The sequence below is a fragment of the Oncorhynchus tshawytscha genome, linkage group LG10 (genome assembly GCF_018296145.1).
Source record: "Oncorhynchus tshawytscha isolate Ot180627B linkage group LG10, Otsh_v2.0, whole genome shotgun sequence".
Classification (NCBI taxonomy): Eukaryota; Metazoa; Chordata; class Actinopteri; order Salmoniformes; family Salmonidae; genus Oncorhynchus; species Oncorhynchus tshawytscha.
Genome location: NC_056438.1, coordinates 38,174,279 through 38,200,433, shown reverse-complemented (window position 1 = coordinate 38,200,433; position 26,155 = coordinate 38,174,279). Strand labels below are relative to the sequence as shown.

Genomic DNA, 26,155 nt, shown 5'->3' with positions numbered 1-26,155 from the left:
CACACAATACTCCATAATGACAAAGCAAAGCAACTTCTTCCATTTAAGAATGATGGTGGCCACTATGTGCTTGGATCCTTTTTCCATTAATCATCCTTGAGATGTTTCTACAACTTGATTGGACATGATTTGGAAAGGCAGACACCTGTCTCTGAGTTCCCACAGTTGACAGTGCATGTCAGAGCACAGATCTGGGGAAGGGTACAAAAAAAAAATTATGCAGCATTGAAGGTCCCCGCCCGAGCTCAATATTGAGGCTCATAGCAGAGGGTCTGAATACTTATGTTTTTTTATTTTAATACATTTGCAAACATATCTAAAAATCTGTTTTTGCTTTGTCATTATGGGGTATTGTGTGTAGATTGCTGAGGATGTTTTATTTTAGAAAAAAAGCTGTTAATATTTGATTTGTGGAATTTCTTTCCTTCTTAATGAGTTTGAGCCAATCAGTTGTGTTGTGACAAGGTGTGTGTGTGTGTGTGTGGGGGGGGGGAATAGGAAGATAGCCCTATTTGGTAAAATATGGCAAGAACAGCTCAACTAAGCAAACCCAAATGACAGTCCATTATTACTTTAAGACATGAAGGTCAGTCAATACGGAACATTTCAAGAACTTTGAAAGTTTATTCAAACGCAGTCGTAAAAACCATATAACGCTATGATGAAACTGATTCTCATGAGGACTGGCACAGGAAAGGAAGACCCAGAGTTACCTCTGCTGCAGAAGATACATTCATTAGAGTTACCAGCCTCAGCAATTGCAGCCCAAATAAAACGCTTCCCAGAGTTAAAGTAACAAACATCTCAACATCAACTGTTCAGATTAGACAGCATGAATCAGGCCTTCATGGTCAAATTGCTACAAAGAAACCACTATTGAAGGACACCAATAAGAAGAGACTTGCTTGGTCTGATGAGTCCAAATTTGAGATTTTTGGTTCCAACCGCCCTGTTTTGTGAGACACAAAGTAGTTGAACGGTCGATCTCCGCATGTGTGGTTCCCACCATGAAGCATGGAGGAGGTGTGATCGTGTGGGGGTGCTTTGCTGGTGACACTGTCAGTGATTTATTTAGAATTCAAGGCACACTTAAGCAGCATGGCTACGACAGCATTCTGCAGCGATACGCCATCCCATCTGGATTGTGCTTAGTGGTACTATCATTTGTTTTTCAACAGGAAAATGACCCAACACACCTCCAGGCTGTGTAAGGGCTATTTGACCAAGGAGAGTGATGGATTGCTGCATCAGATGACCTGGCCTCCACAATAATCCCACCTCAACACAATTGAGATGGTTTGGGATGAGTTAGACCACAGGGTGAAGGAAAAGCAGCCAACAAGTGCTCAGCATATGCTGGAACGCTTTCAAGACTAATGGAAAAGCATTCCAGGTGCTTGGTTGAGAGAATGCCAAGTGTGTGTAAAGCTGTCAAGGCAAAGAATGTAAAATCTCAAATATATTTGGATTTGTTTAACACTTTTTTGGTTACTACATGATTCCATGTGTTTTATTTCATAGTTTTGATGTATTCACTATTATTCTACAATGTAGAAAATAGAAAAATAAAGTAAAACCCATGAATGGGTAGGTGTGTCCATATTGTGTGTGTATATATATTTTTTTTTTAACTTAAAATGAGTAATTGATTGTGGGAAATTCTTACACACCACAAACAAACACACACCAAAACTCTATATGAATTCACTTAGTGAAAGGGCAAGTATTTTGTCTCTGGAATCACTGCAAGAGCAAATAGCAGTTAACGTCAATCACTGTTTCAACTTCCAAGTCGTGAATACTTGAGTCACCACACAATCTCAAAATGACCACTAAGGTCACACAGTATCTGTTATCTACCAATTGATGTCGTCCTCATTTCCCTCATCTGGAGGACCAATGTATGACAAGCATGATTGGTTGAAAGGGTAGAGAGCAAATCTTTCCTTGTGTAAAGTCTTATACTCAAGGCGCCATTTTAACAGCACAAATTTGCAGCACTAACGTCATATGACTCCATACTACCCCCCTTCAGTGAAGTAGTGGAATTGTATTTTAAAACATCTTATTTTGCGATGTCCATGGGTGTCAATGATTTATGAATGTTTAGGGTGTAGCTAGTTGTGCACTTAACTGTTGTATTCCAATCACGTATTGAAAATAAATGCAGCGCTGAGTACTTTGAAATGAGTTGATGTGTTTCGACATAGCGTCCTGTTTAATTCGGTCACAGGAATCTTGAAAACATTGCGTACTTTATAGCAAGGACTAAAATGTTGACAATAAAACGAAGGGAACTTCTTACAGGTATTAATTCCTTATTAATGTCTTTGTTATGGGAGTTATTTGTGCCTTATAACACATTATAAACTGTTGTTGGCATGGAACCATGCCTTCTACTGTGCCTTTCGCAGTCTTTATCTGTGGCAATACTGGTAACTTCTTAACACTTATAAATGCCTTGTTAATGAATTATTAAGAGCTAAACCCTTGTTAGCATGGTACTTATAGTGCCTCTTTGGGTCTGTGCCTATTGTATTTCCCACAGCACTGTAACATGGCTGGCTCATGGTCATGACAGTAGCGTAGCCAGACAGGAAGGGAGGGCATCTCAGGATGGCAGCCTTGACCTTCAGTGTGTCATCCTAGACCACCGGTGAAAGGAGCCGCCGCCCCAGCCTGCCACGTCTACCGGATTACTGAGACCTCTGGGCCTCCTGGAGAGAAGTCCATCTGCCCCATACCAGAGAGAAGGAAAGAAAGGAAGGAAGGAAAGGGGGGAAGAGGAGAGAGGGACAGAGAAGCAAAAAGGGAGATGACAAGAAAAAGGGAGGTGGTGGAGAGCGAGGGATAGAGAAGCAACTAAGGAGCCAGCACGGAAGAGAGTGAGAGGAGGAAGAGGGGAGGAAGAGACCAAGCAGTTAAAAAAGGGACAGGTAAATGAGATGAGGACAGAAACAGTGTGAAAGATAGACATTGTAAAAGGAGACAAGAGAGAGAAAGCGATAGGAGAGGTAGATATGATTGCAAGGGACAACAGGACAGGAGAGAAAAGATTGTCCTAATCAAGGAACCACACCATCTAACCTTAATGCTGAATCACCATCGCTTGAGTCTTCTGCATATCAAATGTAAATTTAGACTGACAACGTCAGAGCAGATTTTTTTAATCACAAACATCTAGGAGAACAGAGCCATTGGCGGTGGATACTGGATCATCAATCATGCCGTTGCTAACTTGGCTCTAAAAGCAACTCAGTGTTTGCATCCCAAATGGCACCTTGTTCCTTACAAAGTGCACAACTTTTTGCCAGAGCCCTGGTCAACACTAGTGTACTATAGAGGGAATAGAGTGCCATTTGGGATGCACCCAGTAAACCAAGAGGGAAGGGGTTAAGGGATGTGGCTAGTCCAAGCAACTGCTGAGCGCAGGAAAGAATCTTCAACTGCAATTTCCCTGGTTGTCTTCCCACAAGAGGAAACACAATAGTATACTAAAGTGTAAATACTATAGTATTCACTGTAGTTTTTGCAGACTTTACAGACTTTACTGTAGTATTCAGTGTAGTGTTTTTGTGGACCAAATTCCAACAAAACAAAAAACAAAAAAAATCCTCCTCCTCAGTGAATACTTTAGTGTATACTGACTTATACTGTAGTATTTACAGTTGACTATGGTATCGATACTGTAGTAAAAGAAAACTTGTGTTTTTGTTTATTATCTGACAAACATGGAATCTTACACCTTCAGGAAACCTACTGGAGTAATACTAATAGAGCCCATTTTGCATTACCTGTAGGTAAGTAGGACTGGGGTCTGAATGGATAGTTCAGCGCTTCTGCTCTTTTCTATATACTGTCTGGAACGCATTCAACTCTACACTTGGCATGTAGGTTTCCCACTTATGGGTGACACAAATTGCGATAAAGGGAATGGGAAGTATATATGCACATTTAATTCAGTAGGATTTGCTATAGTTAAAGTGTAGTGTTTTCGCGGACAATAGTGTTTGTGGGACATTCCTGTAATATTTACTACAGTTTTTCATCAGATAATATGGTAGTGTTTACTGTAGTATTCTACAGTATATCACTAGATTCTATATTAGGTACACTACAGTGTGTAGTATAGTATTCTTCAGTTTACTTTAGAATTCTATAGTAAGTACTGTAGTATTCTATAGTAAAATGTATTTTTTATGTGGGTTGACCCAGCTAGCTGTGTGTGTAAGGGTTGGGCAGTATTCAGATTTTCATATTGTTTCTGATCCATACCGGGGTATACAGTTTTACCGAAAGTGCATTACAAGGAAAGTTTTTTTATTTTTTATTATAGGCAACAGGGATTTTGATCCAGGAGAGGATTGAATGTCTCAAGTCTGGGTACCAGTTTTTTTAGCTAACATTCCACTCTTTGCCACTCCATGTCAGTGCCAAAGAGATTGGTCTTTCGGCAATCTCAACGTTCAATATACAGCTGGATTAACGGCGGAGTTACTCATTGGTTGTTTGAAATACAGAACCGTCAAAAAGTATTCATACCCCATGATTTATTCTACATTTAGTGGTGCTACAGCCTGAACTAAAAAATTTATTAAATACATTTCAAAAAACATTTTGTGTAAATATCTAATTTACATAAGTATACACACCCCAGAGTCAATACATTAGAATCACCTTTGGTGGTGATTACAGATTGGTTCTATCAATTTACAATTGATCGGAAAATGTGGTCGGGGGCTCCGTATGAAGGGTGTGATGCTATTGAGGAACCTCCGAAGACATACAGAGGCCAAATTGAGCTCTGTAATGCATCGCCATGCACCTCCCAAAGTTTTGTAAAAATGAGGAGGGCTCCGTATTTACATGATTGGTTGACTGTAGGTGGGGGCTGGAGGTCCTGTATAAACTAACTCATTTCTATGACAACTTCCTTCACTAAAGCTCTGCCCAACAGCTCTGTGCTGCTTTGCAAAGCACAAGAATTATGAAAGCCCCGACTTCTGCATATGCCGCATCACCGCAAATGCTGCACAGCCAATGCAGACGTCTTAGTGACCATGCAGAGCCTTATGTCTAACAGCTTTGCACACCTGGATTGTACAATATTTACCCATTATTATTTTCAAAATTAAAATTACAAGCCTAGCTGGTTTAGCCACAGATAAAGTGAACAACCTTCCCGCTAGCCATGATTGGCTGATATAATGAGTTGGCTGGACATGATTACTTTCCCATTGTTTCCACAAATGCAGTGTATGATGTACCATTTTGTAGCTCTGTCTCTACTTTTAGCCAATGTAAAAAAACAGAAATTCAAATGATGATACAAAAGACCGAATCCAGGTGTTGAGTCACAATTGGTTGCTGATCATTGCTAGACAACCATTTTCATGTCTGCCCATAGATTTTCAGGCAGATTTAAGTCAAAACTGTAACTCGGCCACCCAGGAACATTTACTGACTTCTTGATAAGTAACTCCAGCGTAGATTTGGCTTTGTGTTGTAGTTTTTGTCCTACTGAAAAGGTGAATTAATCTCCCAGGGTCTGGTGGACAGCTGACTGAACCAGTTAATTTTTTGTTGCCTGTGCTTAACTCCATTTCTTTTTTATCCTGAAAAACACCCCGGTCCTTAACAATTACAAGCATACCCATAACCAGTGTTCCCTCTAAGGTGCGCACGTGACTGCCGTGCAGCTCTTCCAGGACTGCTACGCAGAAATATCAGCTCACAGAAAGAAACAAGACTGAATTTGAAACTGCAGTCAAGCAATGCATTCTGCCAAGAGTCGTTCACAATCTAGTCCGGTTGCGGCCACAACTAGACCTTGTTTCAAGTGTATCATCAAATCAAATGTATTTATATAGCCCTTCGTACATCAGCTGATATCTCAAAGTGCTGTACAGAAACCCAGCCTAAAACCCCAAACAGCAAGCAATGCAGGTGTAGAAGCACGGTGGCTAGGAAAAACTCCCTAGAAAGGCCAAAACCTAGGAAGAAACCTAGAGAGGAACCAGGCTATGAAATATCAAGAAGTAATATTTTTTTGTGTGCCTAGCAATCAACAAATGTACATTGTTTAAAGCACATGACAGGAAGGACAGCTCTAATAAGCCCCCTATGGTGAACGACATGCTCGTAGAATCATGACTCTTGAGAGTTTTCAGTTCATCATTCCCCGGTAGGGGGTCCTGTGCGCTCTGGGCATTACTGACTCAAATAAACACAATTAGTTGAAACAGCGCTAAGTTGTTAAACAAAGACTGGACAGACCATTTGCTCGTATTTAAAGGGATAGTACTTTGTTAAATCAGTCCACCATGAATATAATCCCCAAAAGTGTAGCATGTCAGCAGTCAAGTGTGCGATAAAAACACTTCCAGTACAGAGCAGAGTGGACTAATGAACAAAGTACTTAAATGTATCTATTCAGTGAACTATCCCTTTAAGATTAACACTGATGCAAAATTCCAGAAACCTTTCCCAAAATCTTTGTTGGAATATTATTGTAATCAAGATGGAATAAGCATCCTACAAGCAAGATTTATTGAACATTTTGCAACCCTATAAACCAGTATTATCCATCATGTATCACTGAAAAAAATGGTTTCACATGAACTTCCACTAATCAATCATGACCTTTTTGTAGTTCAAGTCCACCTTCTAGAATTGCTTAGACATTGAAAAAAGGAGAGTAATTTTCCATACTGTGCATTTAGACTGTGTCAACTGCTTGTTTTGGCCCAAGGCAGTACACACACACACACACACACACACACACACACACACACACACGTCTGTCCGTCCCCCATCCCCCCCCACAACCCACACACACAAAAATGCGCAAACACACAGACATACACAATTTGTTTGTGTTTACTGGATCAATTCCCAAATTGACAGAGCTGGGGCAAACTCCTTCGCTGGAAATGGCTATTGATCAAAATGGCCGCCGAGAAAGAATTGTCTGTGTGTGTTCAGTGGCTGCTTAGGAGTCAAAGGACGGACTCAGCAAAGATGAGAGTGAGTGAATAAGCTTTGACTTTTCGTTCAATGCGCTTTGAGAGCTTTGGTTTGAATGCGAATTAACGAGGATCCATTTTCAGTTTGAATTATATCTTAGCCCAAACAATTCAACAAGGCTGACCTGACTCCGTTCCAGTTGCGCTTTGTCTGCTATGCCAGAAATAAATGGCAAACAACAAAACGGGAAAGCAAGCAACAGAAAGGAAATTAAATACATGCACTAAAATCTCAGTCCCGCAAGTTATTGTGGCATTTCCGTTTGAAAATCCTTTCCCTCTAGACTTGTCAACGTCATAACGTCAGTCCTCACCAAGCTGGCATAACCTTGCACGACCACCATAGGAAAAGACCGGTCATACCACAGATCCACTACTATGCTTATTACCATTACAATAACGCCAGTGCAGTAGGTGATAGCCCAAAAGAGAATCAGGTTGCTGTAATCTACAATGTTTGTCATTAATAGTTCAGCAAAACTTCCCTTGTATTCAGGAATGATTGAAATTGCTATGTGCATTTTATTATACACTTTTTACATCTTATTTGATGTGCTGTTCACAGGTTTGACATATAGGCCAACACTTTACATTGAACAGTAGAGATATTCCAACCCAACCGACATTCAGAACACACACAGAAATATGTCTAAACCCTGACAAAGTGAGTAGTTCAGAGTACCTCATTTGACATCCCATCTTGGGTTATTGTGAATTTAAGCGAGCACTCCAGGCGTTGTTTCCCCTTAGTGGGGGAAAGATTTCAGTGTCGCGCTACGCTGTCTGACACATCCAGGTCAGGGTTTCAGGGCATTTAAACTAATGGACAGGTGTAACCAAACCTCAGCAGCGGGATAACAGCATATACAATATATTCGCTAGACCCTGTAAGGGCTTGACTCCACAACAATGCAGATATTTGTTGCACTATTATCGCTTCAAGATACACTAAAATAGAGGTAATATTAGATAATAATTTGGACACAGGCAGAGCAATTTTCAGGCACGTTGAATGGCTGAATAGGGCAGGCATTCAGAAGAACCAACTTAGGTTTTTATGCAAGTCAGTCATGGTTAAGCACCGAGTTAGCGCAGGGCCATGTCTGTGCCAATTAGCCACAATTGACAAACATTACAATGTAACAACAAGTAACCCCAATGTGCAGCAACCATATACAAACGTAGACCCAAAAGCCAAATACTGTAAATAGAGCATAATCACATAGTAAGGGTAGCATCAGTAATGTATTGAATTCCGTATCAAAGTGTCCAGTGACACCCAGAGGGGGCCAGGATTGACCAGTCGTCCGCAACATCTCCTTTAACAATTCAGCAGCTCTCCTGTTCCACGCTCCTGAAGCTACTAGCACATCCGAGGGCTATATGGTATTTACAATCCCCCATAACCAACCACTGTCCTTCCAACCTGGACTAAACAGCTGCGTCTGACTAGAACAGCAAGTGTTCAAGAACTCAAATTGGAGATGGTTTGCTTTTCACTCATGTGATTTATTTCCTACAGCAGACAATGCGGTAGGTTTGGAAGTAAGGCTGGTTGATGTATTGTGATTTGATAAGGACATGTTGGATGGAGGAAACACTGTTAGTTCCCATTACATTTTCTTTTTCTTGAACTTGTAATGCTACAGATACAGGATCTGTCACGCCCTGGTCAAAGTATTTTGTGTTTATTTTTATGTATTTGGTCAGGCCAGGGTGTGGCATGGGGTTTTTGTAATTGTGGTGTGTTTGTCTTGGGGTTTTGGTGGTGGTATTGGGATTGTAGCTTAGTGGGTTGTCTAGCAAAGTCTATGGCTGTCTGGAGTGGTTCTCAATCAGAGGCAGATGCTTATCGTTGTCTCTGATTGGGAACCATATTTAGGCAGCCATATTCTTTGAGTTTGTCGTGGGTGATTGTCCTTAGTGTCTTACTTGTACTCTCTGTTAGTTTACACTAGATAGGCTGTTTTCGGTTTTCCTTATGTTTATTGTTTTGTAGTGTTTAGTGTTTAGTCGTGTTTACGTTTTTGTTTAATAAATATGGATCGCAATCGACACGCTGCAGTTTGGTCCGACTCTCCTTCATCACCACTAGAAAACCGTTACAGAATCACCCACCACCAACGGACCAAGCGGCGTGTCAACAGGCAGGAGCAGCCGAAAAAGGAGATGCTCACCAAGGATTTCTGGTCATGGGAGGAGATCTTCGACGGGAGAGGACCCTGGGCTAAACCAGGGGAGTGTAGCCGCCCAAAGGAGCAACAGGAGAAGAGGCAACAGAGGCAGCAGCAACAGGAGCAGCAGCAGCTACAGTGGGAGAGGTTGCACCACCTGGAGTTATGGACATGGGAGGAGGAATTGGACGGTAAAGGACCCTGGAATGAGCCTGGAGATTATTGTCGCCCCAAAGCCGAGCTGGAGGCAGCAAAAGCAGAGAGGCGGCATTATGAGGAGCTAGCACGGCAGAGCGGATGGAAGCCCGAGAGTCAGCCCCAAAAATTTCTTGGGGGCTTACAGGGAGTATGGCTATGCCAGGTAGGAGACCTGCGCAAACTCCCTGTGCTTACCGGGGGCTGGAGAGACCGGGCAGGCACCGTGTTATGCTGTGGAGCGCACGGTGTCTCCAGTGCGGGTGCACAGCCCGGTTCGGTATATTCCAGCTCCGCGTATCGGCCGGGCTAGATTGAGCGTCGAGCCAAATGCCATGAAGCCGGCTCTACGCATCTGGTCCCCAGTGCGTCTCCTTGGGCCGGCTTACATGGCACCAGCCTTGCGCTCGGTGTCTCCGGTTCGCCTGCATAGCCCAGTGCAGGCTATTCCACCTCGCCGCACTGGCAGGGCAACCGGGAGCATTCAACCAGGTAAGGTTGGGCAGGCTCGGTGCTCAAGAGCCCCAGTGCGCCTGCACGGTCCGGTCTATCCAGTACCACCTCCACACCCCAGCCCTCCGGTAGCAGCTCCCCGCACCAGGCTTCCTGTGCGTGTCCTCGATCCAGTACCACCAGTTCCAGCACCACGCACCAGGCCTTCAGTGTGCCTCGCCTGTTCAGCGCAGCCAGCGCTTTTCTCCTCTCCTGCGCTGCTGGAGTCTCCCGCCTGTTTAGCGCAGCCAGAGCCTTTCTCCTCTCCTGCGCTGCCGGAGTCTCCCGCCTGTTTAGCGCAGCCAGAGCCTTCCTCCGACACAGCGCTGCAGGAGTCTCCCGCCTGTTCAGCGCAGCCAGAGCTGCCAGTCTGCATGAAGCAGCCAGAGCTGTCAGTCTGCATGGAGCAGTCAGAGCTGTCAGTCTGCATGGAGCAGCCAGAGCTGTCAGTCTGCATGAAGCAGCCAGTCTACATGGAGCAGCCAGAGCTGTCAGTCTACATGAAGCAGCCCGAGCTGCCAGTCTGCATGAAGCAGCCAGTCTACATGGAGCAGCCAGAGCTGTCAGTCCGCATGGAGCAGCCAGAGCTGTCAGTCCGCATGGAGCAGCCAGAGCTGTCAGTCTGCATGGAGCAGCCAGAGCTGTCAGTCCGCATGGAGCAGCCAGAGCTGTCAGTCTACATGAAGCAGCCCGAGCTGCCAGTCTGCATGAAGCAGCCAGTCTACATAGAGCAGCCAGAGCTGCCAGTCTACATGAAGCAGCCCGAGCTGCCAGTCTGCATGAAGCAGCCAGTCTACATGGAGCAGCCAGAGCTGTCAGTCCGCATGGAGCAGCCAGAGCTGTCAGTCCGCATGGAGCAGCCAGAGCTGTCAGTCCGCATGGAGCAGCCAGAGCTGTCAGTCTGCATGGAGCAGCCAGAGCTGTCAGTCCGCATGGAGCAGCCAGAGCTGTCAGTCTACATGAAGCAGCCCGAGCTGCCAGTCTGCATGAAGCAGCCAGTCTACATGGAGCAGCCAGAGCTGTCAGTCTGCATGAAGCAGCCAGAGCTGTCAGTCTGCATGGAGCAGCCAGTCTGCATGGAGCAGCCAGTCTGCACGGAGCTGTCAGTCTGCACGGAGCTGTCAGTCTGCACGGAGCTGTCAGTCTGTAAGGAGCTGCCAGTCTGCAAGGAGCTGCCAGTCAGCACGGAGCCGCCAGAGCGGTCAGTCTGTAAGAAGCCGCCAGAGCTGTCAGCCTATATGGAGCAGCTAGTGCCGCCAGTCTGCCCAGCGCCGCCAGTGCCCCCAGTCTGCCCAGCATCGCCAGTCTGCCCAGCATCGCCATCAGTCTGCCCAGCATCGCCAGTCTGCCCAGCATCGCCAGTCTGCCCAGCATCGCCAGTCTGCCCAGCATCGCCAGTCTGCCCAGCACCGCCAGTCTGCCCAGCGTCGTCAGTCTGCCCAGCGTCGTCAGTCTGCCCAGCACCGCCAGTCTGCCCAGCACCGCCAGTCTGCCAGACTCTTCCAGATCTGCCAGTCAGCCAGACTCTTCCAGATCTGCCAGTCAGCCAGACTCTTCCAGATCTGCCAGTCAACCAGACTCTTCCAGATCTGCCAGTCAACCAGACTCTTCCAGATCTGCCAGTCAACCAGACTCTTCCAGATCTGCCAGTCAGCCAGGATCTGCCAGTCAGCCAGGATCTGCTGAAACCACCAGCCAGCCAGGAGCTGGTAGATCTATCTACCTGCCTGAGCTTCCTCTCACTCCTGAGCTTCCTCTCACTCCTGAGCTTCCTCTCACTCCTGAGCTTCCTCTCACTCCTGAGCTTCCTCTCACTCCTGAGCTTCCTCTCACTCCTGAGCTTCCTCTCACTCCTGAGCTTCCTCTCACTCCTGAGCTTTCTCTCACTCCTGAGCTTTCTCTCACTCCCGAGCTTCCCCTCAGTCCCGAGCTGCCTCGGTCCCGAGCTGTCCTTCAGTCCCGATCTGTTCCTCAGTCCAGTGGGTTTCTGGGTGAGGACTACTAGGCCATGGTCGGCGGCGAGGGTGGACTATCCAGGGACGAAGGGAGAGGGGACTAAGACATTAAAGGAGTGGGGTCCACGTCCCGCGCCGGAGCCGCCACCATGGACAGACGCCCACCCGGACCCTCCCTATTGTTTTGAGGTGCGTTCGGGAGTCCGCACCTTAGGGGGGGGGTTCTGTCACGCCCTGGTCAAAGTATTTTGTGTTTATTTTTATGTATTTGGTCAGGCCAGGGTGTGGCATGGGGTTTTTGTAATTGTGGTGTGTTTGTCTTGGGGTTTTGGTGGTGGTATTGGGATTGTAGCTTAGTGGGTTGTCTAGCAAAGTCTATGGCTGTCTGGAGTGGTTCTCAATCAGAGGCAGATGCTTATCGTTGTCTCTGATTGGGAACCATATTTAGGCAGCCATATTCTTTGAGTTTGTCGTGGGTGATTGTCCTTAGTGTCTTACTTGTACTCTGTTAGTTTACACTAGATAGGCTGTTTTCGGTTTTCCTTATGTTTATTGTTTTGTAGTGTTTAGTGTTTAGTCGTGTTTACGTTTTTGTTTAATAAATATGGATCGCAATCGACACGCTGCAGTTTGGTCCGACTCTCCTTCATCACCACTAGAAAACCGTTACAGGATCTTAATTTGACCGGTTTCTCACAGCAGTAAAAAATAAATAATCCTGAAGCTATCGTATTAATGGACATTGATACATTTTTAGTTAGGGCTAATCAAGTCTGACATTTTAAAGTGGTAATTAAACTTTTGAAGCCTTTTGCTTCTGTTTAAACTGGCAACACTGGTTGGCCATATTCTTAAATAGGGTTGCAAAATTCTGATAACCTCCAACCAGGCTTTCTGGAAAACCGGAATATTTTTGTAAAGTTTCCAGAATTTTTACAACCCTAGTCTGAAAGGTTCTTGCTTTTTTGGTGGGTAGTTACAGTGACTATAGTATCTCTAAACCAATGCTGTCATTTAAACCTGAGCGAGAGATATATATACACACACACACACACACACACACACACACACACACACACACACACACACACACACACACACACACACACACACACACACACACACACACACACACACACACACAGAGAGTATATTAAACACACTCGTGTAACAAAAGCCATAGACAATATTTATTTATTTCACTTAACCTTTAACTAGGGTGATTATTATTTCACATAGGAATTTATTCACATACTCCGACACATTATTGCTCCTTTAGTGCTACTGAGCCATTGCACATTTGAGGCGGTTGTTGACACCTTGTACAACTGGCATCACATGAACCGTAACTGCGCTAACAAAACCAGAATGGCCACCCCTAGGGAGCCATCACCTGTTCAAATGACGTGCCTCAGATGGTGCATCTTCCGTGTAATGGTCGAGCTCCAGGATACAAAAGGGACTGACTGATCCTCAGCCTGTATCCCAGAACAAGGCTTTGTACCAGGGCATGATCCAACTTGCCTACTGAGTCTCCTGGGGGTGGTACAATGTTAATGATGTCAAAGAGCTGAGGCATCATGATGGTCCTTCACAGTTTAACTGTGTCAGTTATTTGTATCCTCCTACACCTTTAAACAGATGACACATCCGTTCTATTTAAGCTCATGTCAATTCAGGAAATCGATTGGCATATAGTCTCAATCAAAAACCTGATCAACACCATCTCAAATATTACCTCCAATCGATTCCAGATGTCAGCCATCTATAAAATAATGTATGCAGTCTGGAAAATAAAAGAGCTCCTGTAGGACCAACTATGAACAGAGCTGGTGAAAGAAAAAACATATCTGAGTTGCTGGCTAGCCCTCTGTGTATGTCAACTCAATAGGCCATTTGATCCATCTCGTAGGCTTGGCACAAAGCATAAGTGGATTGAATGATCGACACAGAGCTGTCTGAGACCAATGATAAGGTGTCCATTTTGAACAGGTTTAAGTGCTGGATTGAGCCTACTGCTGTGCTCGTGGTCCAAATCATATTTACGTATTTTCAATGCAGCACACACATTGAGCAACACGTTGTGTTTTGAAATGTCATGCAACTCCATTTTATTCTGTATGTCCCCACAGCTCTAAGCATCACTGTTTTTCAGGGCATCAGGTGTACCTCTAGAACCCAACTGAGGCCAACTAAATTGACCTGTGGCCTTATTTTATAATTACAATGTATATTAAATAAGTATTTTCATTGCAACTTTTCCATTGGGATTAGACATAATTTGACCCAAGTCTGACCCCTCTCCCATACACAGCCCTTTCTGTTAGGTTTATTGGATCTTCTCTGCTTTTGTTCTATAGATAATAGATCGTATAATATTGGCCGTTTTAGTTATTCCTTAGGCTGGAAGGAGAGGACTCAACTCTACAAATGGGTGGTCGATATAAGAGCCTATATGACAATCTATGAACAACGAAATCCAAGTTCACTTTGTGAAAATCCTGAATGCCTTGAACAGTGTTTTAAATTTAAACAATGCTCTGTGCATTCCAACTCAAACATTTCAGAAATGCATCAGAAAAGAGCTACACATGGCTGCTGGTGAATGGAATAGATCGTATGAACACAGTCAAACATCATCGTGTTTGTCATCCCACCATGACAATGACTTTGACCTCCAGAACACAATCAAGAGATCACGTGGGGCCACAAATAAGAGCGTACTTAACGCAAACATGACCTGTTAAGATGTTAATGTCACTTTGCTGTAGGGAGTAGATGTTCAAATCTTCCAGAGTCAATAGAAAATGTACACTTGAGATCAGAGGTGGAGAGCAGAGCAGCTAACTATTATCTTAAATACACACTGTAGGAGCAGAACTGCCTGTCCATGGCTCTATAACTGTATTGATATAATGGAAGGCATGAGTTGCCTTCTCCCGAAATGGCACCAAATTCCCTGTATATGGGCCGACCAACCAGTGCTCTCGCACATTGGCTAACCGGGCTATCTGCATTGTGTTCCACCCACCAACCCCTCTTTTACGCTACTGCTACTCTCTGTTCATCATATATGCAGTCACTTTAACCATATCTACATACTACCTCAATCAAAATCAGCCTGACTAACCAGTGTCTGTATGTAGCCTCGCTACTGTATATAGCCTGTCTTTTTACTGTTGTTTTATTTTGTTTACCTACCTATTCTTCACCTAATACCTTTTTTTGCACTATTGGTTGCACTAATGCCTGTAAGTAAGCATTTCACTGTAAGGTCTACCGACACCTGTAGTATTCGGCGCACGTGACAAATAAACTTTCATTATATATTACAGTACTTTTGACGAGGGCCCATAAGGGTGGTTGAAAGTAGAAATTACCCAAGGCTTTATCGATCTTTGCTGATGCTGCTCCACTGATTAAATGAGTCTTTAATAATGTTGAAGCAGTTCTCTGTGCGATTGCTTTTTATTAATGTAGCTGGTAGTTTACTAAACTTTGAGTTTATTTTATGGTTGGGTAAGCATACAGTGCCTTGCAAAAGTATTCATCCCCCTTGGCGTTGTTCCTATTTTGTTACACTCCAACCTGTAATTTAAATGGATTTTTATTTGGATTACATGTAATGGACAGTCAAAACAGTCAAAATTGGTGAAGTAAAAGGAGAGAAAAATAACATGTTTCCAAAAATTCAAAAAAATTACCGGAAAAGTGGTTTGGTGCATATGTATTCACCCCCTTTGCAATGAAGCAGCTAAATAAGATCTGGTGCAACCAAATACCTTCAGAAGTCACATTAAATAAAGTCCACCTGTATGCACTTTAAGTGTCACATGATCTGTCACATGTTCTCAGTATATACAATTGAAGTAGGAAGTTTACATACACTTAGGTTGGAGTCATTAAGACTTGTTTTTCAACCACTCCACAAATTTCTTGTTAAAAAAACTATAGTTTTGGCAAGTCGGTTAGGACATCTACTTTGTGCATGACAAGTAATTTTTCCAACAATTGTTTACAGAGAGATTTCAATTATAATTCACTGTATCACAATTCCAGTGGATCAGAAGTTTACATACACTAAGTTGACTGTGCCTTTAAAAAGGTTGGAAAATTCCAGAAAATGATGTCATGGCTTCAGAAGCTTCTGATTGACTCAAATTATGTCAGTTAGCCTATTGGAGATGTACCTGTGGATGTACTTCAAGGCCTACCTTCAAACTCAGTGCCTCTTTGCTTGACATCATGGGGAAATCCAAAGAAATCAGCTAAGAACTCAGAAAAAAAATTATGGTTCATCCTTGGGAGCAATTTCCAAACAACTTAAGGTACCACGTTCATCTGTACAAACAATAGTACGCAAGTATCAACACCATGAGACCACGCAGCCGTCATACCGCTCAGGAAGGAGACGCATCCTGTCTCCTAGAGATGAACGTACTTTGCTGCGAAAAGGGCAAATCAATCCTAGAACAACAGCAAAGGACCTTGTGAAGATTCTGGAGGAAACAGGTACTAAAGTATCTATATCCACAGTAAAACAAGTCCTATAATCGACATAATCTAAAAAGGCCTCTCAGCGAGGAAGAAGCCACTGCTCCAAAACCTCCATAAAAAAGCCAGACTACGGTTTGCAACTGCACATGGGGACAAAGATCGTTAGTTTTGGGCAAATGTGTTGTGGGCTGATGAAATGGCTTGCAAGCCGAAAAACACCATCCCAACAATGATGCACGGGGGTGGCAGCAACGTGTTGTGGGGGTGCTTTGCTGCAGGAGGGACTGGCGCACTTCACAAAATGAATGACATCATGAGGGAGGAAAATGATGTGGATATATTGAAGCAACATCTCAAGACATCAGTCAGGAAGTTAAAGCTTGTCACAAATGAGTCTTCTGAAATGGACAATGACCCCAAGCATACTTCCAAAGTTGTTGCAAAACAGCTTAAGGACAACAAAGTCAAGGTATTGGAGTGGCCATCACAAAGCCCTGACCTCAATCCTATAGAAAATGTGTGGGCAGAACTGAAAAAGCGTGTGCAAGCAAGGAGGCCTACAAACCTGACTCAGTTACACCAGCTCTGTCAGGAGGAATGGGCCAAAATTCACCCAACTTATTGTGGGAAGCTTGTGGAAGGCTAGCCGAAACATTTGACCTAAGTTAAACAATTTAAAGGCAATGCTACCAAATACTAATTGAGTGTATGTAAACTTCTCACCCACTGGGAATTTGATGAATTAAATAAATCACTCTGACATTTCACATTCTTAAAATAAAGTGGTGATCCTAACTGACCTGCGACAGGGAATTTTTGCGAGGTTGAAATGTCAGGAATTGTGAAAAACTGAGTTTAAATGTATTTGGCTAAGGTATATGTAAACTTCCATCTTCAACTGTATACATCTGTTCTGAAAGGCCCCAGAGTCTGCAACACCACTAAGCAAGGGGCACCACCAAGCAAGCAAGCGGCACCATGAAGACCAAGGAGATCAGGTCAGGGACAAAGCTGTCTTTATATACTATAGTATTCACTGTAATGTTTTTTACAGATATGACTAGTATACTATAGTATTCACTACAGTGTTTTGCAGACATGACCATTGTATAACACAGTATTTACTGTAGTGTTTTTGCATACATGACTAGTTTATTGTAGTAACACCTGCCAAGTAGGGTTATCTAAAATGGTACAACTACCAGATAATGGCAGTTACAATTTAATGAGAGGAACACCTCAATCAGAACATAAGTCAGTTTCGTGACAGGCCACTTAGTTGGTTCACCAGTTCTGATTAATGCAATGGATCAGACACCTGACCTAAACGTTAGACAGGTTCTAGGCCCAATTAAGGATAACAGTACAGAGGAAGATAAAGAAAACTACGTTTATTTCAAGCTTAGCGGATTAGGGTTGCTCGTTTGACACAGAAATAACATCAACAAGAGTACAGCAAAATTACTTCGATATATTACTAGAACGCTTTCTGAAATACAGTCAAAGATTTAGCTGACCAAGATCACAAGATGACCAACAGTGACAAACAATAATGTACTTCTGATGTCGAAAATTAGTTACCCACTGCATTTACATAAACAATGGATATTTTAGAAATATAAATGACTTTACAGTACTTAAAGACAATCACATTATTGGAGGGCAAAGCCTCTCCAAACAAGCCAACTGCAAAAAAAGGGACATTATTGCAGTGGTTTTACATAACAAATATCTAGAAAATTGTGACACACGAATAAACTCAACACACCATTCAGAACAATCAACCACACCCCAAACATTTCTTCAAGACAGCATGGTCACAAAATGGTTGCTCAGAAATAAGGGAAACATATTGTCAGCTGTAGCCCCATGAAATTAGCCAAAACAAGTTCAATAACTCAATGCATGGACACACTTCTAGGGCCCGATTCAGACTAAGGAAATGCATGCCTTTCCTACACACTTGTCCTTAGTTGGTATTCAGACTTACCTTATGCAGGTGTGTAACGGGCTTTGCAGGCGTGGTTCCCCTGCGCGCACTGAATAAATGTAATTCAACCTCTGAAAACCCTCCAACTTGCTGGCAAAAATATTTGTGGACTCTTCATTCTATAGGGGTTTCAGTACATTCTTTTAAAGCCTTCCCTTTAAATTTGGAGTACCTTTTAATTAAAATTCTCTTGACCGACTATTGTAGAATACAGTGCATTCGAAAAGTATTCAGACCCCATGGCTTCTTCCACATGTTACGTTACAGCTAGGGATGCACAATTATATATATTAAAATGTATTTAAAAAAAATACTTATATATATATATATATATATATATATATATATATATATAGGCCCGGTATCGGCCCGATGTCTAGTTTAACGCCGATGTGCAAAACCGATGTCAAGGCTGACGTGCATACCTATATAACATTAGGTACATGACAATGACGCCAAGTAAAAAATGTTAGCTTACATGTCTATTAAAGCCAAGATAAATGGAATTCATTGCCCTTGACAATCAACCGTTCTGTCATGGGTGATGTTGGCTTTTGTGACTGGTCGAGCACCAGTACACTAAAACGTTACCAAGTGCGCTATTTTTCAGATGTTGCCCTACCCGAGTTACACAGTAATAGCGTCACTGCTCTTAGCTTCACGACATACTATGGAACGCCGTTTGGGTCTTTGCGTGTCAAAAAAGATACGTCAAATAACACTATATGACATGTTAAATAAGTTTTTAATTTGAAACGTCAAATAACTGTTATATTATAGAATGTTGTATGTTCTGAATTTGCACGTGCAAGCCAAGTGCCACCACAACTATCAGTAGCACTGTCAAAGCTGTACAGAAGTCTACAAATAAGCACACACCGGCCACGAACGATGTGTTTACAATACTGCGTTGGTAATAAAGTATTATTTATTCGACCGCAACTTCTGGAGTAGCTAGTTAGCTTTAGCTTGGTATCAAGCTAGCACCAATACAACCAGCCTGAAAACAAAGACTAGTATAAACTGCAGTCCTTTTCATTATTCTTAGCAATGATTTAGGAATCCTTGTGAGTAAGTATTAGCTAGGTAGCCACTTGCTGTTCACTTATTGAAATTGAACTTCAGTTCATGAAAATAAATAGCCAGCTACTTAACCCTGTTGCCCAAGGCTAACGTTATAAGCAGCCAGCTAGCTTCATCTGGCTAGTGAGGCTCGACCGGACCAGGTTGTGTTGTGAAGCTAGCCACAGTAGAGATTGGGCTGTAGTTGTATTTTGTGGTTTGCCTTCAAAATAAAAGTACCTCTTTGAAAGTGATGCAGAAAGTTAATATTGCATGATTCCACCAATTGTTAGACTAGATAATGTTAAACAAAGTTGGAATGTGAAGCAATGAAATGGGGCATCAGTCTACTCGGTGACACCCACAGAACACAACTATGAGGCGTTTACACAAATATTAGCATTGTAGCTGTGTGAAAACACCTCTCCAGTCAGCCTATTGTATGTATTGACATTCATATTGAACATTGTACAGCTTTTCCTACGAATTGGGGAATCAATGAAAATGGGAATCAGTCTACTCAATACCCAATATATTTTTTCCCCAAAGTCCTCCTCAGAGTTATCAGACTCCAAAACATCCAAGCAGTATAGTTTTTCCTCTGGAATAGTATTCAATACACATAGGTTGAATATAAATGTGGCTCAATTCAGTTGTTTCTGAGTCCCGCAATAAGAGCTACAACTGATACCCCATGTCATTGATCCCAAATCCATAGAGAAGGCTGTATAGTGAAATAAGTATGCCCCCAATGCAATTCTAAAAGTATAATACATCCAGTGAGATTTCATATGTCAAATTAACAAATTGTCCTTTGTTGATTTTATATAACATTCCAACCTCGTTTAGCATGATCTATTAATGGCATAATTCTACTATTTGTATTCATTTGCATCACTGTCAATGACATACTTTTATTTTGAAGGCTAACCGCAAAGTCCACTGTTTTGGCGAATCCTTATTGTGGCTAGCCTCACATTGATGGGTCCGACCACCATTAATCAAATAAGAACTGTCTTACAAATGAGGGGTTATTTTAGATGACGACACCTAGCTATATAGTTAGCTAGCTAACTATAGCTACTGAAACAGATTGTCATTTTGCTGTGTTTTTGGGGAAGAACATGGTTTGCATCCATGAGTTAGCTAGTTTCTTTTTATGACCAGCACTGTAGATACATGACAACTTTACCAGCATCGTAGCATACATATCGATGAATCGTTATGACATATGAAATACGATACTGAACTACGTAAAAAATGTATGAACACATTAAATTGTGACATGCAGTCATATTCAGGTCCTGATTGGTCAACAAGCTTATTTGACATGTCAAATAGTGTTATTGAGGTGTATTTTCTTGACAAGCAAAGACCCAAATGGCGTTCCATAGAAATCCAGGTTGAGAATGAAATGACTGAACAAAACAGCAAGTAAGTTAAAGAAATAGGTTTTACTGGTAATGGGGACATAAGTAAATGCCCCAAAAAATAATTTTTAGTCAGTGTGTGTGTGTGTGTGTGTGTGTGTGTGTGTGTGTGTGTGTGTAACCTTTAACTAGGCAAGTCAGTTAAGAACAAATTCTTATTTACAATGACGGCCTACCCCGGCCAAACCCGGACGAGGCTGTAGTGACGCCTCTTGCACTGAGATGCAGTGCCTTAACACACACACACGGACGCAGTGGTCTAACTATTTAACTAGAATGCTTAAAAGGCCACTAAAATGTTAAGTGTCGGTATCAGGTTTTTTGGCAAAGAAAATATTGGATATCGTATCGGCCAAAAAATTTAATATCGTTGCATCACTAGTTACAGCCTAATAATAAAATAGATTAAATAAAAACATTTCCTCAATCTGCACACAATACGTCATAATGACAAAGCGAAAACATGTTTTATTTCTTTGGGCAAATGTATAAAAAATATTTAGGTATTCAGACCCTTTGCTATGAGACTCGAAATGGAGCTCCAGTGCATCCGGTTTCCATTGATCATCCTTCAGATGTTTCTACAACTTGGAGTCCACCTGTTGTAAATTAAATTGATTGGACATGATTTGGAAAGGCAAACACTTATCTGTATAAGGTCCCACAGTTGACAGTGTACATCAGAGAAAAAAACCAAGCCATGAGGTCGGAGGAATTGTCCAGAGTTCAGAGACAGGATTGTGTCAAGGCACAGATCTGGGGAAGGGTACCAAAACAATTCTGCAGCATTGAAGGCTCTCAAGAACATAGTGGCCTCCATCCTTAAATGGAAGAAGTTTGGAACCACCAAGAGACTCTTCCTGGTGCTGGCTGCCCGTCCAAACTGAGCAATCGGGGGAGAAGGGCCTTGGTCAGGGAGGTGACGTAGAACCCAATGGTCACTGACAGGGGGCCAGAGTTCTTCTGTGGCGATAGGAGAACCTTCTAGAAGGACAACCATCTCTGCAGCACTCCACCAATCAGGACTTTATGGTAGAGTGGCCAGATGGATGTGACTCTTCAGTAAATGACAGCTCGCTTGGAATTTGCCAAAATACACCTGAAAGACACTGACCATAAGAAACAAGATTCTCTGGTCTGATGAAACCAAGATTGAACTCTTTGGCCTGAATGCCAAGTGTCATGTCAGGAGGAAATCTGACACCATCCCTTCAGTGAAGCATGGTGGTGGCAGCATCATGCGGTTGGGATGTTTTTTAGCGGCAGGAACTGGGGGACTAGTCAGGATCGAGGGAAAGATAAACGGAGGAAAGAACATAGATCCTTAATGAAAACCTGCTCCAGAGCACTCAGGACCTCAGACTGGGGTGAAAGTTCACCTTCCAACGGGACTCTAAGCATATAGCCAAGACAATGCAGGAGTGGCTTCGGAACAAGTCTCGGAATGTCCTTGAGTGGCACAGCCAGAGCCCAGAACTGAACCTGATTGAACATCTCTGGAGAGACCTGAAAATAGCTTGACAGAGCTTGAGAGGATCTGCAGAGAATAAATGGGAGAAACTCCCCAAATACAGGTGTGCCAAGCTTGTAGCGTCATACTCAAGAAAACTCAAGGCTGTAATCGCTGCCGAAGGTGCTTCAACAAAATACTGAGTAAAAGGCCTGAAAACTTACGTAAATGTATTCTTTTTTTCATACATTTGCAAAAAATATATATTTTGCTTTGTCATTATGGGGTTGTGTGTGTAGATTGTAGAGGGGGGGGGAGAAAAAAATGATTTATAAAGGCTACAAAGTAACAAAATGTGGAAAAAGTCAAGGGGTCTGAAACATTTCCGAATGTACTGTACACGAAGAGAACGGTTCAGAATATTAAGTATTAATAAAAGACACAAGTCATGTAGGCCTAAATACACGCATATTCCTCCTTTTCAGCCACTATTGGTATATTTAAAAATACTATGATCTTGTATATTATTGAGATTTAGGAAAGTATTAATGAATAATAAATTTAAAAAACAGGGTTTGGAGAGCCTTTACACACAAAATATATTGGTGAATCAAAAATGGTGGTTTTGATTCATCCTGAAAGTTGCCATATTCAATTGTTCAATCCATTAAATATTGAAAGGTGAGAAAAGTGTACAATAAGAGTGGCACCGTGGTCTAAGGCACTGCGTCGCAGGGGTTCGAGTCGGCGCACAATTGGCCCAGCATCGTCCGGGTTAGGGGAGGGTTTGGCCGATAGGGATGTTCTTGTCCCATCGCGCTCTAGCAACTCCTGGCATTGCGCCTGGCGCAATGTAAGCTGACACGGTCGTCAGATGTAAGGTGTTTCCTCCGACACATTGGTGCGTCTGGCTTCCGGGTTAAGAAGCAGTGCGGCTAAGGCTGGGTTGTGTTTCAGAGGACGCGCGGCTCTCGACCTTCGTCTCTCCCGAGTCCGTACTGGAGTTGCAGCGATGGGACAAGACTAACTACCAATTGAATACCCCGAAAATGGTGGAGAAAAGCGGTTACTTTGGTCAGCTTGGTCCTATAAATCTAGTACAATAATCCTCAATAGTCATGGAACTGATGACAACGGTCCAGTCTTAGTGAATTGTGTGTCAGGTTTAAACTGCTACATATGGTCTGTGTTCCATAAGGATTCAAATAGGCTGCACGTCCCAAATTATTGCACATCTTTTAATACGTTAGCTTGATATGATCCACTATTGCTAGCGATCCTCAGGAGCAACCACAAGAAAGCAACAGAGGAAAGAAAGGTAACCTAACAACAGAATGGAATGATGTCAAATGTAAGGAAAGAAACACTAAAGTGACAGTTATGTGGGTATATCTGACATTGGCTACCGATAGTGGCTAATATAACACAATATACTTTACATTTTTTTATTGAAAAATCTGGGGATTCTAAAATCACAAATCAACTCAGTAGTTTTGCTTACATTTGATGCCAAATTACTGGTTCCACATTTGTCTCCAGTGATCCTAAGGTCAAATAGATCAAAACTATTTATATTGTAATTTATATTTACAATCCCCCTAACCAAACGGTTTACTAATTTACCTAGCTATTATCAGTAGCTCAGCCTCTTATCAATTTGTGAATTAAAATGCATAGAGAATGAGGTTACTTCTAATTGGGAAAACTAAGTAGATGTTGTTCCACTTGGAACCGACAGGTTGCCAGACCTTATTCATCTCTCATTGAGCGTTATGGTGGTGGATTTAGGTCGAGGTCAGAATATGGCATATCTGTACACACCTCAGCCACACCTTAATTTCTCTGATATCCTCACCAAACGAATAGCGGGTGAATAGCATGCTATTCTTATGATTAAGTTCAAGGTCAGAATACGAGTAGAGAGAAAAGTGCATAAAAAGGGAATTACGTTCCATTTAGGCTCGCTTAAGTCGGGTCGGAATCGCTTTGGTATCGGTATCAAAGTCAAAATTCTGGTATCATGACAACACTAGTCGGTAGATGTTACTACAATATAATAGAAAAGCCTTCATGTTCATCGGTCCATGGTAAGACACATGTCTTACCATGGACTGATGAACATGAAGGCTTTTAGAGATACTTTTGTAACCCTTTCCAGCTTTATGCAAGTCAACATTTCTTAATCTTCGGTCTTCTGAGATCTCTTTTGTTCGAGGCATGGTTCACATCAGGCAATGCTTCTTGTGAATAACAAACTCACATTTTGTGTTTTCTAACTAGAGGTCAACCGATTATGATTTTTCAACGCCGATACCGATTATTGGAGGACCATAAAAAGCCGCTACCAATTAATCGGACAAAAAAAAAGTTGTAATAATGACAATTACAACAATACTGAATGAACACGTATTTTAACTTAATATAATACATCAATAAAATCATTTTAGCCTCAAATAAATAATGAAACATGTTCAATTTGGTTTAAATAATGCAAATACAAAATGTTGGAGAAGAAAGTAAAAGTGCAATATGTGCCATGTAAGAAAGCTAACATTTCAGTTCCTTGCTCAGAACATGAGAACATATGAAAGCTGGTGGTTCCTTTTAACATGAGTCTTCAATATTCCCAGGTAAGAAGGTTTAGGTTGTAGTTATTATGGGAATTATAGGACTATTTCTCTCTATACCATTTGTATTTTATATACCTTTGACTATTGGATGTTCTTATAGGCACTTTAGTATTGCCAGTGTAACAGTTTAGCTTCCGTACCTTTCCTCGCTCCTACCTGGGCTTGAACCAGGAACACAACGACAACAGCCACCCTCGAAGCAGTGTTACCCATGCAGAGCACAAGGGGAACAACCACTCCAAGTCTCAGAGTGAGTGACGTTTGAAACGCTATTAGCGCGCACCCCGCTAACCATTTCACATCGGTTACACAAGCCTATTCTCAGCAGTTGATAGGCTTGAAGTCATAAACACAAATGTGCTGTTTGAATGAATGCTTACGAGCCTGCTGGTGCCTACCATCGCTCAGTCAGACTGCTCTATCAAATCATATACTTAATTATAACATAATAACACAAATACGAGCCTTAGGTCATTAATATGGTCAAATCCGGAAACTATCATCTCAAAAACAAGACATTTATTCTTTCAGTGAAATACAGAACCCTTCCGTATTTTATCTAACGGGTGGCATCCATCAGTCTAAATATTCCTGTTACATTGCACAACCTTCAATGTTATGTCATAACTACGTAAAATTCTGGCAAATTAGGCGGCCCAAACTGTTGCATATACACTGACTCTGCGTGCAATGAATGCAAGGGAAGTGACAATTTCACCTGGTTAATATTGCCTGCTAACCTGGATTTCTTTTATCTAAATATGCAGGTTTAAAAATATATACTTCTGTGTATTGATTTCAAGAAACACATTGATGTTTATGGTTAGGTACACATTGGAGCAATGATACGCACCGCATCGATTATATGCAACGCAGGACACGCTAGATAAACTAGTAATATCAACAACCATGTGTAGTTATAACTAGTGAATATGATTGATTGATTGTTTTTTTATAAGACAAGTTTAATGCTAGCTAGCAACTTACCTTGGCTTCTACTGCATTCGCGTAACAGGCAGGCTCCTCGGAGTGCAATGAGGCAGGTGGTTAGAGCGTTGGACTAGTTAACTGTAAGGTTGCAGGATTGAATCCCCGAGCTGACAAGGTAAAAATCTGTCGTTCTGCCCCTGAACGAGGCAGTTAACCCACAATTCCTAGGCCATCATTGAAAATAAGAACGTGTTCTTCACTGACTTGCCTAGTTAAATTAAGATTAAATCAAATGAAAAGTAAAAAAATTAAAAATCGGCCAAAT

The 26,155-nt window shown here is 42.4% G+C and overlaps 1 protein-coding gene across 2 annotated transcripts in view; it reads right to left on the bottom strand.

The window, feature by feature from the left end:
• basp1 (brain abundant, membrane attached signal protein 1) overlaps positions 1-26,155 on the bottom strand; it is a 59,193-nt gene that overhangs the window by 3,411 nt on the left and 29,627 nt on the right. Inside the window, exon 1 of one of the 2 annotated variants that reach the window (XM_024419926.1) lies at positions 164-174. The exons of the other annotated variant lie outside the window; for it this stretch is intronic. The gene's annotated coding sequence lies outside the window, so the exon portion shown is untranslated. Of the gene's footprint in view, positions 1-163; positions 175-26,155 lie in introns of those variants that run through there. 2 annotated transcript variants of the gene reach the window in all.